We start from the raw sequence: 20761 nt of genomic DNA on the forward strand, positions 1-20761 counted from the left end.
GAATTATTGCAATAAGAGCGCAAAATGAGGAAATCATACAGAGCAGAAGCACACTAGCAAAATAAGGTGGCTTGAAAGCACCTTATTTTGAAATAGGTTTGAAATCATAGGAAGCAGAAACGCACTAGCAAAATAAAGGTAGTTTGAGAGCATAAATTGTTTTATCTCAACCAGCATAAAACAAGGCTGTGTGATGCCACGGACAGACCTCAGGTGGCAGGCTGAATAGACTTGCTGAGAAGCCGGGAAGGGGCTCCATAGCGAAGCCAGTAAATGTAATCAGGTGTGTCCTGCAGCAGCAGTTCCCAGGTTAGATTAGAACAGCTAAGGAACCAGAGAGGTGAATATTTTACAGAAAAATACCAGTAGCTTTCCAAGATATATTGTATAGGTAACCAACGATTATGAAATATACATATTTTTTGGCAGTGAAAGTACATATCTCAAGGAATGGAAGGAGAAAAAGGATGATATTAATATTTCAAATAAATGTGTTTGGGTAATGGAATTAATCTTGATTATCAGCTCAATTAAAACAATCTTAAAGGAATAGACTATATTTTAACAACTTGTCAGTATGCCTGGTTTTCAAACCTGACCATACCACTTCCTAGAGTTATGAACTTGGGTAAATGAATTGGTCTCTCATTTCCTCATCGCTGAAATAGCATAAAAATAATATTGCCTGCATCAACAGGTTTGTGCAAAAATTAAATGAAAATATTTGTGTAAAGTTGATAAATTTGTGTCCTGCACATAGCAAGTGTTCGTGAAAAACTAGTTTATATAACTATGGTTTATTAATTGTGCTTTATTATTATTGCATGAAGAAATCAGGATCTTTTATTAAAAAAATCAGCATTAGTATTTTTCAACACAAAAACAAAAGCTTACTTAAATAAGGTAGTAAGTATATTTTGCTAAACCAGTTTAAATTGTATTTTTTAACCACATTGCACTGCACTGCTAATATCCTCTATCTATTTATTTATTTTTACTTTTATTTTATTATTTTAAATTATCTTTATTGTTGAAAGTATAACATATGCCCTATTTTTTTTTTTTTTTCACTGATCCCCTAACCTCCCAACAGCCCCTCCCAGGTCTTCACCACACTGTTGTCTGTATCCATGGGCTATGCATATATTCATATAAGTTTCCTGGTTAATTTCTCCCCATTCACCCACCCATCTCCCCTCTGAAAATCTCCAGTCTGTTCCATGCTTCTATGTCTCTGGATCTATTTTGTTCATCAGTTTATTTTGTTCATTAAATTCCACATATGAGTGAGATTGTTTGATACTTACCTTTGTCTAACTGGCCTATTTTGCTTAGCATGCTGTTGCAAATGGTAAGAGTTCCTTCTTTTTATAACTATGTAGTAGTCCATTGTGTAAATATACCACAGAATTTTTATCCACTCATCTGCTGCTGATCACTTGGGCTATTTCCAAATCTCAGCTATTGTAAATTGTGTCACTATGGACATAGGGGTGCATATGTCTTTCTGATTGGTATTTTGGGCTTCTTAGGATATATTCCTGGAAGTGGAATCACTGGGTTAAATGGGAATTCCATTATTTTTTTGAGGAAAGTCCATACTGTTTTCCACAGTTGCTGCACCAGTCTGCATTCCCACCAGCAGTGCACGAGGGTTCCCTTTTCTCCACACCCTTGCCAACATTTGTCATTTGTTGATTTGCTGATGATAGCCATTCTGACATGTGAGGTGATACCTCATTGTCTTTTTAATTTGCATCTCTCTGATAATCAGTGACTTTGGGAATTTTTTCATATCTATTGCCCATCTGTATGTCCACTTCAGATAAATGTTTATTTAGGTCCTTTACCCATTTTTTAATTGGATTGTTTGTCTTCCTTTTGTTAAGTTGTATGAGTTCCTTATATATTTTGAAATTAATCCTTTATCAGATGTATCATTGGCAAATATGTTCTCCCATGCTATGGCTCCCTTTTCATTTTGTTGATGGTTTCTTTTGCTGTACACTTTTTATTTTGATTTAGTCTCATTTGTTTATTTTCTCCTTAGTTTTCTTTGCCCTAGGTGATGTATCTGTCAACATATTGTTATGAAAGATGTCTGAGATTTTGCTGCCTATAGTTTCTTCTAAGATTTTTATGATTAAATGACTTACATTTAAGTATTTCATCGATTTTGAGTTTATTCTTATGTATGGTGTAAATTGGTGGTCTAGTTTCACTTTTTTTGCATGTACCTGTTCAATTTTCCCATCACCATTTATTGAGGACAATGTCTTGACTCCATTGTATGCTCTTGCTTCCTTTGTCAAATATTAATTGGGTCAATTTCTGGGGTCTCTGTTCTGTTCCATTGATCTATATACCTGTTCTTTTGCCACTACCAAGCTGTTTTGAATACAGTGGCTTTGTAGTTTAACTTGTTATCTGATACTGTGATTCCTCCAATTTTGTTCTTTCTCAAGATTGCTGCAGCTATTCAGGGCCTTTTTGGGGTCCATATAAATTTTTGTAGTGTTTGTTGTAAATCTGTAAAATATGCCATTGGTATTTTAATGTGGATTGCATTGAATCTATAGATTGTTTTGGGTAGAATGGATATTTTAATAATGTTGATTCTATCAATCCATGAACACAGTATGTTCTTCCACTTGCTTTTTTCTTCCTCTATCTCTTTTTTCGAAATCCTGTAGTTTTCTGAGTACAGGTCTTTTATCTCCTTGCTTAAGTTTATTCCTCAGTATCTTAATTTTTTTGTTGCAGTGGTAAATGGGATTGCTTGTTTAGTTTCTCTTTCTGAGAATTCATTATTGGTGTATAAAAAAGCCATCGATTTTTGGGTGTTGATTTTGTATCAGCTACATTGCTAAATTCATTTATTAAATCTGGTAGTTTTTTGGTGGAGTCTTTAGGGTTTTCTATGTACAATATCATGTCATCTGAGAATAATGACAGTTTTACTTCCTCCTTTTCAATTTGGATGCCTTTTACATTTTTCTTCCTGTCTGATTGCTGAGGCTAGGACTTCCAGTGCTATGTTGAATAGGAGTGGTGAAAGCAGACATTCCTATCTTGTTCCTGTTCTTAAAAGAAATTATTTTTGTTTTTGCCCATTGGGTATGATGCTGGCTGTATGTTTTTCATAGATTCTTCTATTATATTGAGGTATGATCCCTCTATTCCCACTTTGCTGATAGTTTATATATAAAAAAAAAGTATTAGATTTTGTTGAATGCTTTTTCTGTCATTTGATATATACTCTTTTTTAAAAAAATCTAAAACAAGTAAAGGAACTGTAGCTATAATTCAAAGTAAAACATTTGGTAGGTTTGCCATCTCATGTATTTTATTTAATATCCTATAGAACATAAGCAAGTAGACTTTGTCTAAAGTTTATTAGAAAATTTAACACCTCAAGCTGAGAATTCTAAAATGTTGGTCTTGGTGTTTCAATGAAATGTCGAGGTTCTTGAATTAAGCCTTTTATTTCATTATGAATCTCTTTTAGCTTTTAGGCTTACTCTAGCTAAAAGAAGTTTGTTAAATAAACATTCCTTGTTTAAAGTGGAGATAAAAATGAGTGCCTTGAGGAAAAACAATTAGGCAACCATATTAGTAGTGCAAAGTGTTGGCAGGATAAAGACATATCAGAGTGCTTTTAGGGAGATGATGAAGGGTAAAAAGGGGTGAGAGTCACTTGAAAGATAAATGGATGACTATGGTTTGATGACAGTTTCAATATGGAAGAGATAGAGAGCATAAGTCATAAGTTTGTGGGGTTTTTGGTAAGAGAATTAAAATGATTGGTATAAAGAAGAATAAGTGGAACCAGAAGATGTAGATACAAATCTCACTACAAGACTTAGTAGGTGTGAAATAGGGATGATTAAACACAAAGGAATTATTACCAGAAATGGAAACCTCAAAGGAGTTGATCCACTTTGGCCAGGATGGTAGGCTTTTCATTAAATGATTAACATCCTCTAGTTACTTTAGCTATTTTATTCTAGTAGAAGCAGTGATCTTTATTTCAGAAGTACAATCAATCCCAGAGACAAACAGGCTTCAAATAGCACCAAATTTGCTTAGGTTTTAGAAAGGACTCTTTACAGAATACTATGGAACATTCCAATCTGAAGTCTAATGAAGGTCTTATAATTCTCAGGCACATCCTTGAATGGCTCAGTCCTTTGGTACTCCAGACATTTCTAGTCACACAAGCATATGCAACCTCAGCTTAGAAGAGCCAGCTCCAGGTCTGTTTACACTGATACACAGTTACTTATGTAGCCTCCCAACGGTGTACATGATAGTGTTCATTCTTTTGTGCTTCTACAGCTCATCAATATCAGTCACATGTTGCTTTATAAACAATTTCAACAATGCATGCATAAATTTAATCTACATCATGCTTGGATGAAGTCTCATGTATCTTGGAACTAGTATGAGTAATTTCCTAAAAATGTTTGAGTTGATGTTCCAAGGGGTACTTAATGAAGGAGTAAATTCTCAGACTTCTTTTAGATTAGAGGAAAGGCCACATAACAAGCCATTTACTTTTTCCCTCTACTAGTTCACTAGTTCACTTTCCATTTTTTAGAGGCTGAGCAATCTTTTCTTTTCTTTTTTTTTAGATTTCTCAAATATTTTGCTTAAATACATTAGTTCATACCCCTGAAGCCTATATTTGGACCATGTAGGATTCTAGTTTGCCCCCTTTATATGATATGTCAGCTAATTGTAACATTTATTCTATTCTTAGTTTAAAAAACACTATCATTACTCTGGATTATTTGTATTGTATTGTTTCAAAAGTCAGCTGTTACAGAAAACCGAAGAAGAACAAAGCAATACTTAGAGAGATGGAGTTACATTTATTACGTGTGGGTCCAGAGGAAAATGTCTCTCAAATTCTGGGCCCCAACATGCAGGAATTTTCCCTATTTATATGTTTTTACCTTCTTTGTCTCCCAAATATGGAGTGTTTCCGGCCCCTTTTGCAAGTTATTAAAGAGCCCGTATGTACTGGGGCCTTGAGACCTCAACCAGAGGCCTGACCTGGTGCCAGCACTGATAACCTTGTCTGGGGAAGGTTTAATGGCCTCTCTGAAGTGGGAGTAGTCTTAGCAAGCAAGAATTTACAGAAGCCAAATAGCAGGGTTAAAATTTCAAACAGCAGTTTTTATATAAGATGGATGCTTCAAACTACTACCCTTAATATAATATGTAAAATCATTTTATTCTTTTTGAGGTTTTTGTGCCTGTACATGCGTGTGTGTGTGTGTGTGTGTGTGTGTGTGTGTGTGTGTGTGTGTGTGTGTGTAGAGAGAGAGAGAGAGAGAGAGAGAGAGAGAAGAGAGAGACAGAGAGAGAGGAGTATTGTCTTCTGATATCACCTGTATCTCCCATTTAGGAGATAATGCGAACCTAGCTTATTTATTTATTTAGTTGTTTGTTTGTTTCCTTTGGAGAAAGAGGAAAGAGAAAGATCTATTTGTTGTCCCATGTATTTATGCATTCATTGGTTGATTCTTGTATTTGTCCTGATCGGGGATGAAACCCACAACTTTGACATATTGGGACAGTGCTCTAACCAACTGAGCTACCCAGCTAGTCACAGGAGATCAAGTTCTGAAGCCTCAGATGGAGGAAAAAGGGAGCGAACACCTAGGTCAAAGGAACCTCTGCGGGGATAGAAGAGTATGACAGGACAGAAAACTTTACTTCAAAAGACAAAAGGGGGCCTTTGTCCTTTTATCTGTGTTCGTCCTGTAACACTGGAAGCTTTATTGGTACCTAATAATGGTCTCTGCATACTGGCTTAGGGGAAAGCCAAGAATACCACCCAATCAAATCGATGGGAAGGCTATGGGTGACTACTTTTATTTGTCAGAGGAATGGGATTTTCTTCCACCTGTTATGCTAAAAGGTAAACCCTCAATGTGGGCATCTTCTTTTATCCTTTAGGGACAAAATGAAAAAATCATATGATTATTAAAAACCTTTCTTAAAGAAAACTGAAGAGCCAAAGACAATGTGGCCTTCAATCTAATGTAATCTGGCCCCCTCTATTACATTCTCACAGTTCCTCACTAGCACTAGGACAGCTGTTTTTAAGAGAAGTGGCAAACTTCTACTGAGACTGAAGTCTCCATTTGCTGAAATCACTAACAACACAGCAGGTAACTGTATTAAGCCATCTTACTAAACAACAAATTAGATTCCAGAGGCCAGGCTTACTGAGAAAAACACTTCTCCCTCACTTCATCTCCTGTAGCTCACTAAAACTACTAAAGACCTAGTTGGCCTAATTTTTATAATATTGTGTTTTGTCCTGGATACACCATCTGGCTCCTGACTTAATTGTGTTGTAATCTTTGAATACAGATTGCGGCCCATCTTTGCCTGATGTTGGTGACTTCCTCCAGTGTTTACTTTGGACCAAGTAGTAAAATGGCTCTGCTTATTCTCAGTAGTAAGAATTACCTTCATGCTTTTTCTGCTTAGCTTCAATTATAGTATTTTCTTTTAATTAACTAAATAATTAATGACCAATGAAAGCTTTATATGAATTGACCTTTATGCTTTTGTGTTTTATTCTGTAAATTCAAAAGAAATTAGATTCATCTCTTTATCTCAACCAAACTGCAATTATAACCCCAGCTGACATTTTTAAAGCTAACTTATTGATTTGTGTAATTTTTGAGAATTATATTTTCTCCACACTGTAAATTAACCTTTTTAATTTATTTTCCTTAACATCACCACTGTCCTCAAGTCTAGTGTTTATATTTAAAGGCACTGAATACTGGCTCTTTGGTTCCTAACAAACAATATTATAGGTCAGGAATTGTCAGAAGGACATTAGTATACACTAACTCATAAGTAGCATGATTTCTTCATTGCTTTTTGTTTCTTTGATTGGTTTGCTTCAAACTTAGCTTAGAGAATTCTTCATTTTTTTTAAACTTTCTGTACAAAAAAGGAAAACACTGGGAAAAACATGACTACTTTAGCCACAGTCTTTACCTTTGCCAGAATTTTGTTTTTGACATTATACAAATCTGTAAATAATTAGTGAAAGCAAATCCACTAAGTGGCTATATCAGTTTAATTATATCATATATAATCTCTAGCCCTGGGTCCTCATTGACAATTACTATAGAATACTACTACCACCATGGCCCAAGAGAACACCTTTCTAGAGAAATATTCTTACCTTGCTTTTTCTTTTCAGAGTTGTGGGTATTGATTATTATTAGTTTCATTACCTGCCACTTAATTTTTCTTAATTTCTAAAATTTTCTTTTTCTGGTCACTTTCTCCTTAAGCATATAAAACTCAATCAAAATCTTCTCCATCTTTAAAACAATTTTTTATGTTGACTCAACAGAAAATCAACATTAAATTAGGTAACTTGATCTTTAGGCCCAATGCAAGAAGTGTCTCTAAAAGCTCCTTTAATCCAACACTTGATCACTTAATCTTTCTTTTTCTATCATGTTTTAAGTTTGTCTCAAGCTTGAGTATAACACGCGGTTCTTTTCCTTTGAGTAGGAAACCATGTTATCTCAGAGTAACAGCATCTCATTTCATTATTTGCCTCCTCAATAGTGAATAGTTTCTGTAAAATCTCTGTATGTGAGGAATAAGTGGTATCACAAATAGTCTTATATTATTTATCAATGATTTATTTCTACACACTGCTGTGTTCAAAGAGGTATAAAATAAAAATACAGAAAGGTTATTTTATAGAGCAAATGCTTCTTGCTCAATATCATGTCAAGGATTTAAAAAGTAAGATATGGGCCCGACCTGCATGGCTCAGTGGATGAATGTCAACCTATGAACTAGGAGGTCACGGTTGGATTCCTGGTTAGGGCACAGGCCCAGGTTGTGGGCTCGATCCACAATGGGGGGGCATGCAGGAGGCAGCCAATCAATTATTCTCTCTCATCACTGATGTTTCTATTTCTGTCTCCCTTTCCCTTCCTTGCTGAAATCAATAAAAAATATTTTAAAAAAATAAATAGAAAGAAAGATTGGGGAGAAAGTGAGAGAGGAACCCAAACAATTGTGTTATGTTTACAATGAAAATCAAATTCAATATTGCAGATATTTTTTTGTGTGTGGTTTTTAAAAATATATATTTGTAAAACTCTGATTGAATAGAGTTCACTTAAAACTTTATTGTTTCTGTGATTCTAGAGTTACTGATAAGTCATCAACATTTGGGGACCATGTATAAATTCAGTCACAAGCATTTAATACCAGATTGCAACAGGGAAAGAGAACAAAAAATGGGATAGCAGGAAAATTCATAAACTATATCTCTGTATTTGGATATCTGTGTGTGTATTTGTTTATGTATAAATCCACACACAGAAATGCAGAGAGTGGAAAACAAATCATGGCAACCCATTGCACTGCTAATACACATTCTCAGCACCCAGACTGATTTTCTTATATCTTATAGCACAAATACTTTTATTCTCTTAGTCTAACACCATTGTCTACTTAGTCAGTATGTTCCTAGGACTAAAATAGATGATAGTGAATTAAAATATTACTTGGTTTATAACATAAAAACCTCTAGGTCTCATTGGTAAAATTTTTTACTATTGCCATACAATCTGGAACATCAATTGCCATTGAATGAATAGTGAATTAAAATATTACTTGGTTTATAACATAAAAACCTCTTGCAATTTGCATTTGTCATAATTGCAAATCATTGGTCTTTTTATCCAATTTTCAAACCTAAGACAGTACAAATATCAATGAATGGGATCCCAGGCCTCTTTTAGAAATGATGCTATAATATTGACATGAGTGCGCATTGTAATTGCTCCCCCAATCTTTCCTTGGGGCAACATAGACACTAGGATACCTCTACATGAGAAAACAGAATGCAAAATTATTTTATATATTATTAGACACTGCCTATAAATTAAACATGGTTGTCAAGGACCACGAATAACACCGGAGTCTACCAGTCAAAATGGGAACTTCTGTTGGCCAAATAAAAAATTACTTTTGGCCCAATTTCAAAGGTCAGTAAATGCATTGGGTTGGCAGGCATTGCATGACTGCACCCCATTACTGAATGGAAGACATATATGATAACAAGTAGGGCTTATTGTTTGAAAGCTGTTATGATAGAGACAATCAAATAAGAGCTCCTAGAACTCTTTCTTCTTAGTAAGATTTTAAATCAAATAAATAGCACAAGAGTGGTGATTCCCATCACATGTACAGTTGACTTACTTTTAGGGCTTTGAAGAAGGCAGACAGATCTTGAAGAATTACTAAGGATTATCATAAACTTAAACAGAGATTCATTTAATGGCAATTGATGTTCCAGATTGTATATATTTGCTGGAATACAACCACATAGCCTCTGACACATGGGACAAAGTAATTCCATGACATACACAGTTTTCTCCAAACCCAGGAGTCTCAACCACAATACTATTGACATTTGGGCCATTTTGTGTGTGTGTGTGTGTGGAGCTCCCTTATGTATTTTTAGATGTTTAACAGTATTTACCTGGACTCTAGCATTAGATGCCAGGACCATCCCTCTCCATTTTGACAACAACAAAAAAAACATTGCCAAATATCCCTTTGGGGGGTTGGGGGAGAATTACTTCCATTGAGAGCCAAGACTTTTATATCAATTTTCAAGGTCCACCAAAATAGTGTATTTTACCTTATAAAAACCATGTGTGGGTTACTTTTATGAAGCAACTTGAATTGTCCACAGGGTACCCAGATATTTGTTATGCATTACCTTGGGTGTGTGTGTGAGGTTACTTTTTGACAATATTAACATTTGAATAGGTATGATGAATAAAGCAGATAATCCTCCCTAATTTGGGTCCCATCCAATCATAGAACATATAGGCTGACCCTCCAGCAAATAAGAGGGAACTGCTCCTGCCTAAACACTTTGAGCTGCATCATCCGTCTTTCTGGCTTTCAGACTTGAACTGAAACATCAGATTGTTTTTGGTTTGAGCTTGCTGGGTTTGGGATTGGAATTTAGACAAATGGCTCTCCTAATTCTCATGCCTTCAGATTGGGACTGGGTGTGCATATTATTTATTTTGGGTTATCAGCTTGTCCACTGCACATCTGCAAATCTTGGGATATTTCCCCCCTATAACTGTGTGAGACAATTTAATGAGCATACACCCATGGAATTCAAAGCTATTACTATTTACCCTCAGAACTGTAAGCTACTCATTGTGAAGAACAGCATCATAGTCTAATGAAGACTCAGTTATGTTTTCAACTTGGAGAGAGCATATTGAAATATAGTGGTTTATTTATGCAGGCATGATTTATGTTTCCAGCCAGTGACAATTATTACTCTTTCCCAAAAATAAATGTGAAGAGGAAGGGTAATGGAATACATGATGATATAGATCACTTAAACAATTATGATTATGCTGATAGCAAATAATGTAAAAAATGATTATTTTTTGAAAAAAGAAAAAGCAGTACATGAAACAAAATGAAATCATAGTAAACTGCTTGGCTCTGTAGTTAACAGTATTTTTAAAAATTGTTAAAAATGTGAACATTGATTATTCTTTCATCAAAATAAATCAATGAACCAGGGGCTTGAGGGAAGATAGTGGGAAATAAAATAATCTAACTCCTCAATAAATAAGTCAATATAATCTTTCTAAAATTGACAAACCATGAAATAAAAATTATAAATATAATCTAGAAAAGTAGGATTTCTAATAAAAAATGAATAGTGATAACCTCTTGGAAGGTAGAAAGGGAAAAGAGGGAGCTTTTGTGTTATAATTACTATTTGATTTAATGATAAACTGTGTGTGTTTGTTTCTTTGCTTAAAATATTATAAATATTAATAAGTGGTCTTTGTGCTGCAGTCAACATTAGGAACTGGTCTTTTTTCTCTTCTTTCAGTTCCACTTGTTGATATTTAATGCTAGTCAAGCTCTTGTCGACTCCTCTATCAGCACTAGGAATACACAACAGGCCTACAGGCTCCACATCAGTTTTCAGGAGCAGACCTGGGATGGGACTGAACACACATGGCGGCTCTCAGCACCAATCTTATTCATCTGGACGTCAAAGAAGCCACATTTGAAATCACTAATTAATGAGTATCAGAAGATCCTGGCCCTGCTGGCCTGGATCAGTTGGTTGATCGCAGTCCCATGCACCAGAATGTCTCTGGTTCCATCCCAGGTCAGGGCACATGCCTAGGTTGCCAGCTCTATCCCCAGTGTTTCTCTTTCACCTCAGCGTTTTTCTTTCTCTCCCTCTCCCTTTCTCTCTCTCTAAAAATCAATGCAAACATATTAAAAACATCCTGGTCATTAAATACAGTTTAGTATTCAAGGATAATGAAATCATGTCATTCTCTCTGTTGTCATTATCTTTCCTCCTGACCTGAGGATCATCCAAAGTACTTTATTTAATTCAAAATAGAAATCACAGATAAAAAATACACACATGAAAATTAGTGGCAGTGAATTTATGTGGATTTTAGGGTGAAGGGAAGATTGAGTTCAGATAGTCTGAAAGTACTACAATTATATAATCAATTCCTTTTAAGCATCTCTAGAAATTTATCTATGCTGTATGGTTTAGCTCAGTCTTGTCATTCTCACCAGGATCATGGTATAACCACAAAATTGGCTTCAATGCCTACTGTAAGTATTTTACATTGCTTCCAGAGTGATCTTTTTTAAAGACAAATGACACAATACATAATCCTTATTTGGAAACGTGAAATATCTCATATTGCTCTTAGGATGCTGCTGTTTAACTGATTAGCTTGGAAAAATAAATCTAATTTACTTTATCTTTTTTCTACCTCATCTTTTACCATTTTTTCCCACCTATGTCAAATACTGCAGCTTGACTATTTCATTTTTTAAGTTAATATTGAGGCTGAGGAATTTTGTTTGATAGATCCTCTATTTATATGTTTAATGTTCTTTTGCTTTTCAATTTCTTGAGTTAGCTCCTAGTTCCTGTTCCATCAGTTTTCCAGGGTCAAAAGAACTGTGGATGCTTAAGATAAAAAACCTTTAGAAGCCAAAACAACTTTAGGCATCCTTTGACTGTTTTTAACTCTTTTTTTATATCAAAATATGTAAAGTCTTGACTGTCTCCATGCCAGCTCTTCCCTTCATGCCAGACCATATGCTAATAACATCTCTGATATGGATCTCTGCAACTAAATGTCTGCAGGAGTCTCGCTTCATTTTTAGTATCTTCATCTCTCCTCACCTTGATTATTGTGTGCCATAGATGTATTCTTGATTCTTTGTTTTCTGCTCCACGCCGATTGCTACAAATTAATATTCAATCTTACACTTTATTTTCTAACTATTTTAAGTTATTTGTCTTTGCCTATTCTATTTTCCTTCCTAATATGCTTTATTTTCTTTATATTTCACTTGGTTAACAATTTTTCTACTTTTGGCATCTCTCTTCTCCCCAACTGCTGGTGATTCAGTGGGGACCTTTTTAATGTGTCCCAATATCAGCTTAAGACTTCCACTGTAGCAATATTATACTGTTTTGTAATATTTACTTTGTCTAGTGAGGGCTTCTTTCTACCTGTTATTTACAAATATTCCCAAGAGTAATATAAAGTAATTATTTATCAACTATGAAGAATAACAAGAAAGTTAAACTCATAAGCTTTATCAAAGGAGAGAGGATACAGGTGGGATAATAATAAGGGTCAGTCTGCTGTCTGAGTGGTGAACTCATAGGCAAAGGTCACTTCTATGCAGATGTGCAGTCTCTTTCCTAGGCTGAATCGGGCCAGCCCATATCTCTGGGTTTGGTTTGGTTCATGAATAAATCAACTTCTGGGGAAGAGTAGTTTGCCTTTGCATTTCCTACAAAATCTATTTACAGACTAGATCAACGGATCATTTTCAGGATAAAGGAGTGAATGGAATGAATGAACGGCATTTTTATTTCTGGTCTACTTCAAAGTCTCCATTAATACATGCAGCTTCGCCCCCTACAACTTTTCCTGCTGTTCCCTAAAAATGAAATGCCATATTGCCCAGAAGACCATCACTGAATTAACATCATTAGTTAACAGGGAAAAAAACCTTATTGCATCATTTTAGATAATAGTTAATTTAAAATGCTTTACTGAGGTATTTTCTGGAAGAACACATTTCTTTTAAATTATTTGTTAATAATATTTTATTTTATTATTTTAGAAGAATGTTAATAACTAATTTAAGAAATTTTATCTTCCTAAGTTACTTTTAAATAAAACTAATACACTATTTCAAATTGGAATAAAACTATAGGTACTTGAACATTTGTTATTTTAAAAAATCTGTTTTGTCTCTTCGCTTCAAATGTCCCTCTTCTTTTACCTTATATGACATCACTTTGTCCCACAAATTATGCTATTTATCAAGATGCAGATTGTTTGATTTTTAATAGTTTTTAAAATATGAAAATTTCAAAGCAGGAGTACAATGATGACTTTTAGAATTTATGACACTCAGTGGATTATACTGGGGAAAAGTACTGCATACTTATTGTGCTGGACTGACTACCACACTCTCACCTGACACTGAACACTGGAGCTCAGTCTCACGGTCTAGTGTCTGGTGGTCTGTGAGGTCCGAAAGGTTGGCAACCACTGGAGACTATCTGGTTTCCTTTTAGTACTTGCAATCATTTTTGTATTGAAGTGAAAAATTGCTAAGAACATGGTTATAAAACATTAGAATTCATAAAATGCCAGGTATTAAATGTCTAAATCCTGGGGATATTCCCTTTTGAGATTAACTAATGAACTGTTATGTTTAGCACTTTATTTGTAAATGGTTCTTCTCTAACCTCTTTGGCATCATTCAACTGTAGACAATGAATAAGAATGGATCATCATACTTATATTATTATTCACTCATATTGTACATATAAGCAAACCACTGTTTCATCTAACAGTGTTTCACATTCACTAAGACTTTGATTCACTCTATCTTGGAACACATTTTTATTTATTTATTTTATTTATTTATTTTATTTATATCTTTATTGTTGAAAGTACTACAGCTGTCCCCTTTTCCCCCCCTATTGACTCCCTCCACCCCAATCCCACCCAGTCCCAAGGTCTTCCTGGCACTATTGTTTGTCCATGGGCTATGCATATAAGTTCTTTGGTTTACGTCCTCCCCACCCCCGACCCCTTCCCTCTGAAATATGTCAGTCTATGGCATGCTTCAATGTCTCTGGATCTTTTTTTTCTCATCACTTTATTTTGTTCATTAGATTCCACATGTAAGTGAGATCATGTGATACTTGTCTTTCTCTGACTGGCTTACTTTTCTTACCATAGTGCTCTTCAGGTCTCTCCATGCTATCTCAAAGGGTAAGAGATCCTTCTTTTTTTACAGATGCATAGTATTCCATTGTGAATATGTACCACAGATTTTTATCCATTCATCTAATGATGAACACTTGGGCTGTTTCCAGATCTTAGCTATTGTAAATAACGCTGCTATGAACATAGTGGTGCATACTTTCTTTCTGACTGGTGTTTCAGGCTACTTAGGATATATTCCTAGAAGTGGGATTACTGGGCCAAATGGAAGTTCCATTTTAAATATTTTGAGAAAATGCCATAGTGTTTTCCATAGTGGTTGTACCAGTCTGCATTCCCACCAGCAGTGTCCTGAGGAGGCTAAAAGGGCTAATTCCAATGTAACCCTGATAATTGGTGGGGGGAGTAGCAATCTGAATCTGTACTAGCAAGCCCAGTGTACATTCTTGATAACCTATAATTAAGTCACTACCTCTTTCCCAGAAACTGGTTTTGCAGAACCTGTGATCTAAATACAGAGGCTATAAAAATGTGAACAGCGCACTGCCCTGGAGGGGGTGTTATTAGTGCTGGTGCCAGGCCAGACCATCAGATATGGTCTCAAGACCCCAACACCTGGGGCCTTTTTGCAAAACCTGCGAAAAGACTGGAAGCATAATTTATATTTGTGGGACAAAGACCCCAGAAAGATATAAAAGAGAAGCTCCCTGCATGTTACTTTACTCAGATTTGTGAAGTTGTTCCTCTGGGTCCGCCAAGGTAAATAAACAGTGTAACTCCTTCTCTCTAAAAGCGTTGCTTGGTTTTTCTTTGGTCTTCTGCAACAGTACTAGGGTTCCTTTTTCTCCACACTCTCACTAGCACTTGTTGTTTGTTGATTTATTGATGGCAGCCATTCTGGCAGATGTGAGGTGACACCTCATTGTCATTTTAATTTGCATCTCTTTGTGATTAGTGACATTGAGATTTTTTTTTTCATATGTCTCTTGGCCACTTGTATGTCCTCTTTGCAAAAAAATAAAAATAAACCACCAACTTACACCATACACAAGAATAAACTCAAAATGGATTAAAAAAAACAAACTTGAAAGAAACGTAATTCATGAAACCATAAAATCCTAGAAAAAAACATAGGCAGCAAAATATCAAACATCTCACGTACCAGAATTTTTACAGATACATCACCTAGGGCAACAGAAACAAAAGAAAAACAAATGGGACTAAATCAAACTACAAAGCTTCTGCACAGCAAAAGAAATCAGCATCAAGTTAAAAAGGGAACCCACTGTATGGGAGAACATATTTGCCAGTGATACATCTGATAAGGGGTTAATTTCCAAAATATGTAATTCAAGAAAAAGAAGACAAACAATCCAATTAAAAAACGGGCAAAGGATTTACATAGACACTTAAAAATATATTACATATAGCATAATAACAATATTTTTCAGATTTATTGTGAGTTCCTTTAAGCCTATTGAAAAAATCGGGGTTGTGTAGTTTGACTCCTAAATTATGTTGGCATTGTCTGATTATAGGACTCTCTAGAGAATTAAAGAAGTCACATGTTTTATAGGTATTAAAATTTTATGCACTATATTTACCACTCTTTATGAAAACTGCCTTTTAATAAAAACATAAAACTGCAATGACAAAGTTATTTTTGAGGTCATTGGAAATATTCTGGTACTATATAACCCTTAGTTTAATTATTTATGAGGCCACTCAAATTTTATTTAGAGCAGAGGTAATTGATTTTATAGGGTGGCCTGTTAGCAATCAAGTATTATCATTGATAAACTTCAAGCAACATTTCACATTATTAATGTACCATGCCTTTAGGCTAACAACATTGCCTTTAATAGCAGTTATTAACACAACTAAGGCAGATGTAGGCTACCATTTGTCAGGAAAATAGATCCTGTGTATGAAGTCATGATTGCTAATTTTAGTAATGTCACTTTTGTGACATTATAAATGTCACTTTTGTGACACCCAAAATATAAATGACCTTTCACTTAGGGATTAATTATCTTATGCCTTGGCATTTTTGTGTTTGTTTCTATTTTCCTCTGTTACTACAGAATGCTGATGGCTGCTTGCTTTGGTTCAATATTCTTGTAAGAATGTGACAGAGAACAGCCTAGTACAAAGCTACATGACATATTAGTATCCCAGTGAGAATAGGCAACATATTGGCGAAGGGCTAGGGAAAACAGGATTCTTTGTGATTTGTGCCATTTAGAATCTCTGAATTATAGTGAAACAGGGACATCTGGTGTAGAATAAGGATGCAAAAGTTAGTGCAGAAACAAGAAAGACTAAGCTGTCGTAAAATTATATTTGGATGTACTAAACTTTTGTGCATATACAGCATGTAAATTTTACTCCCTAAAATTGTAAGCTCAATTTCAGGTATGCATTCTAAAGTATTTGAAAATAAAATATATGAAATACATAAAAATATGATTGAAGGATAGACCGATACATCAAAGCAAACATCAAAATCTAACAGTTGTAAAAGAGGGTGTATGTATATGATATTGTTTCTGAGTAATTATATTTTAAATTCTTTGTTGTTAAGCCCTGGCCGGTTTGGCTCAGTGGATGGAGTGTCGGCCTGCGGACTCAAGGGTCCCGGGTTCAATTCTGGTCAAGGGCATGCACCTTGGTTGTGGGCACATAGCCAGTGGGGAGTGTGCAGGAGGCAGCTGATCGATGTTTCTCTCTTATAGATGTTTCTAACTCTCTATTCCTTTCCCTTCCTCTCTGTAAAAAATCAACAAAATACGTTAAAAAATAAATAAATAAAAAAATAAAAAAAATTTTTGTTGTTAAAAGTATTACATATGTCCCCCTTTTCCCCATTGTCCTCTCCCAGCCTGCCCTTGCCCCCCAGCCCTGGCCTTCACCCCCCCACCCCATTATATGCACACAACTTCTTTGGTTGATCTCTTATCTCTACCCCCACCCCTGCCTTCCCTCTGAGATTTGACCATCTGTTCCATGATTCTGTGTCTCTGGATCTATTTCTGTTATCAGTTTATATTGTTCATTATATTCCACAAAAATACTTACATTTTTGTGGAATATAATGAACAACATTATATGTTTATAATGATATATAAACATATCATTATATTCCTGCCCCCCAGCCCTGGCCTTCACTCCCCCACCCCATTATATGCACACAACTTCTTTGGTTGATCTCTTATCTCTACCCCCACCCCTGCCTTCCCTCTGAGATTTGACCATCTGTTCCATGATTCTGTGTCTCTGGATCTATTTCTGTTATCAGTTTATATTGTTCATTATATTCCACAAACATCAAAATCTAACAATTGTAAAAGAGGGTATAGGTAATATATAGTTTCTGAGCAATCCTTTTGTCTTTTCTGTATGTGTGGAAGGTTTTATGGTAAAACATTTGGAAAAACAAATGTAAAAATTGCTCTTAGGAATAAAATTAACTTCTGTTGAGAATACAAATAAATACTCAAGAATACTAAAAACTAAGTATAGTTCATGTACATATAAAATGTTTTTTTTAAGATTGTTTACTACCTTTTCAATATACTATAATGCTTTTTGTTTTAGCTGTCTCAGTATTTTCTGACATCACTTAGCAAACTGAAGTTATGCTGTTAATTATGTACTTTTCTGTTATTAATAGTTCATGAATTTTTCTGCATTAAGAATCAGAATATATATAAACAATACATGAAAAAATTGTGAATTTTTGTCTCTAAATAAAATATATATTTAAATTTGAGAATCCTTTGACATTTCATAATTTACAGTAAATTCTTTTTTTAAAAATATATATTTATTGATTTCAGAGAGGAAGGAAGAGGGAGAGAGAGATAGAAACATCAATGATGAGAGAGAATCATTGATTGGCTGCCTCCTGCACGCCCCCTACTGGGGATCGTGCCCGCAACCTGAGCATGTGCCCTTGACCAGTAATCGAACCTGAGACCCTCCAGTCTGCAGTCCAATGCTCTATCCATTGAGCCAAACCAACCAGGGCTACAGTAAATTCTTAAAATGACTTAAATTGTTCTATATCATGTGAAAATATAGGTTCTGGAATCACAATCATCTGAAATTTAAAGAATGGCTTAATAATAATTTTGTGGCAATATATAATACTTGAAATATCTTTACTTCAAAGAAAATCCATGATGTAAAAAGCCTAACACTTTATTACATTTCAATGTAATCCTTACTGATATTATTTCCCCCAAATTTCCAAACTTCAGAATAGAGATGAGCAAAAGACTTTGGACTTCAGATGGCTTCCTCTGAGTGATTAAGAAAGTTGGCTTTAGCCAGGCAATGAAAGAAAAATACCACATGATCTCACTCATTTATGGAAAATAAAGAACATTATAAACTTGATGAATAAAAATATATATACAGAGGCAGTAAAGCACCGAACAGACTGTCAAATTACAGCGGGAAGGCTGGGGAGTTTTGGGGAGGGAGGGAAATAGATCAACCAAAGGACTTGTATGCATGCATATAAGCACACCAATGAACACAAGACACTGGGGGGGTGGGATGAGGGCATGCGACAGGGGGTAGGGGAGGCTGGGGGAAGGTCAATGGGGGGAAAAAAAGGAGATATATGTACTAATATATGTAATACTTTAAACAATAAAAAAAAAGAAAGTTGGCTTTGTGCTCAGCACTCTTAAAATAATTTTATATAACCTTTTAGTATCTTTAATATGTAGACCTCATCTAGGGAATCTTATATTCAGTTAGTAAATTAAGTGCCCCTTTACTATAACTTCCTTTTAATCATATAATAATTTAGAAAGTAAACACAATTTAATAAAAGTTGCTAAAAAGAGGTTCTGAGATTTTATCTTTTGGTTTGCTTTGAGTGATGTTCTATTTAAGATCTATTTAAGACCAACTCAAATATTCAAACATTTCCTATTTATTTTGCAAAGAATATTAAGATATATTTGAGCTGTCTTGTTTGATAATAGAGAAGTCTCTGAAAACATCATTTTTGATCCTGGTTTTCAAACAGGAAATTAATTTATTAGTATGAACAATAATTGAATATTGTTGGGTGGGTGGGTGAAGGGATTGAGCAAAAAGAAAAAAAAGAAGAGAAAAAAATCATGGATATGGAGAAGTGTATTGATTATGGGAGGAGGTGGAAATGGGTGTAGGGGAGAAACTGGTAAATGGTGATAGACAGAAACTTGACTTGGGGTGGTGAACACACAATACCATGTACAGATGATGTGCTGTAGAATTGTGCACCTGAAACCTGTGTAATTGTATTAACTAATGTAACCCCAATCTATACTAATAAAAGGGTAATATGCAAATTGGTCAGGACACCCTCACAGTAACGACTGAACAGCAGGCTGCATGGGGCGACAATGCCGCAAGGGAGGTTAGTGAGGACACCCAAATGACTGAACAGCAGGCTGTGTGGGGCGACCAGGCCAGCAGGGGAGGCAGATGAGGGCAATTAGGCTGGAAGGGGGGAAGTGAGGGGTAACTAGGCCAGTGAGGGGGCACATTATTTTTCCTTGGGATCAGGCCTAAACTGGCAGTCAGACATCCCCCGAGGGGACCTAGCTTGAAAAGGGTACAGGCTGGGCTGTGAGGAACCTTCCCTCCAACCCCGCACAAATTTCATGCACCAGGCCTCTAGTAAATTCAATAAAAAGGGAAAAAAGAGAAAATACATAAAAAATAATGGGCTTTTATTACCATCAATTAGGCCATGCTCTACAAGATATAATGCATAATATAATTATTAATTCCTTTCAGATATTGCTAACAGATTCTAAAGTTGTTTCTGGCAGCTTCTGAATTCTAGTTTCTAGGAGACTTGCAGAAGAAACATATTCTCTTTATATTTTCATCTTTTTGAACTCAAGAATAAGAACCTTCATACAGAGAAGTTCATGACCAATTCTTAGAAAGTTTAACACCAGTTGTGATATTGTGTGCTTTAATATAGAAGTTTTGTATTTCAGTATTTTATATAGCACAAGGTTATCCTGCATTCTAAAAGCAGTTAGTTCATTATGAATGAGGTATTTTGAGTAAAATCCAAGCATGCCTACATATTTATTATAATCAAAATTGACTTCAAGAATTCTCCAGTGAGTTTCAAAACTCTCCAATGAAAGTTAGTTTTGTTGTTGTTTGCTTTACAAAGACCCAGGAACTCAGAAATATTAATTTTACTGACTTTATTATGATATTTACTGCTAGTGTTTCAGGTACTATGAAAGACTTGTAAGAATTTTTGCCATATCTACAAACAGTTTCTTTTTAATTAAAAAATATTTAATTACAGTTTACATTCAATATTATTTTGTATTAGTTCAGGTCTATAGCATAGTGGCTAGATGATCCTATACTTTACC

This window comes from Eptesicus fuscus, chromosome 3, assembly GCF_027574615.1.
Source record: "Eptesicus fuscus isolate TK198812 chromosome 3, DD_ASM_mEF_20220401, whole genome shotgun sequence".
NCBI classification, from domain to species: domain Eukaryota; kingdom Metazoa; phylum Chordata; class Mammalia; order Chiroptera; family Vespertilionidae; genus Eptesicus; species Eptesicus fuscus.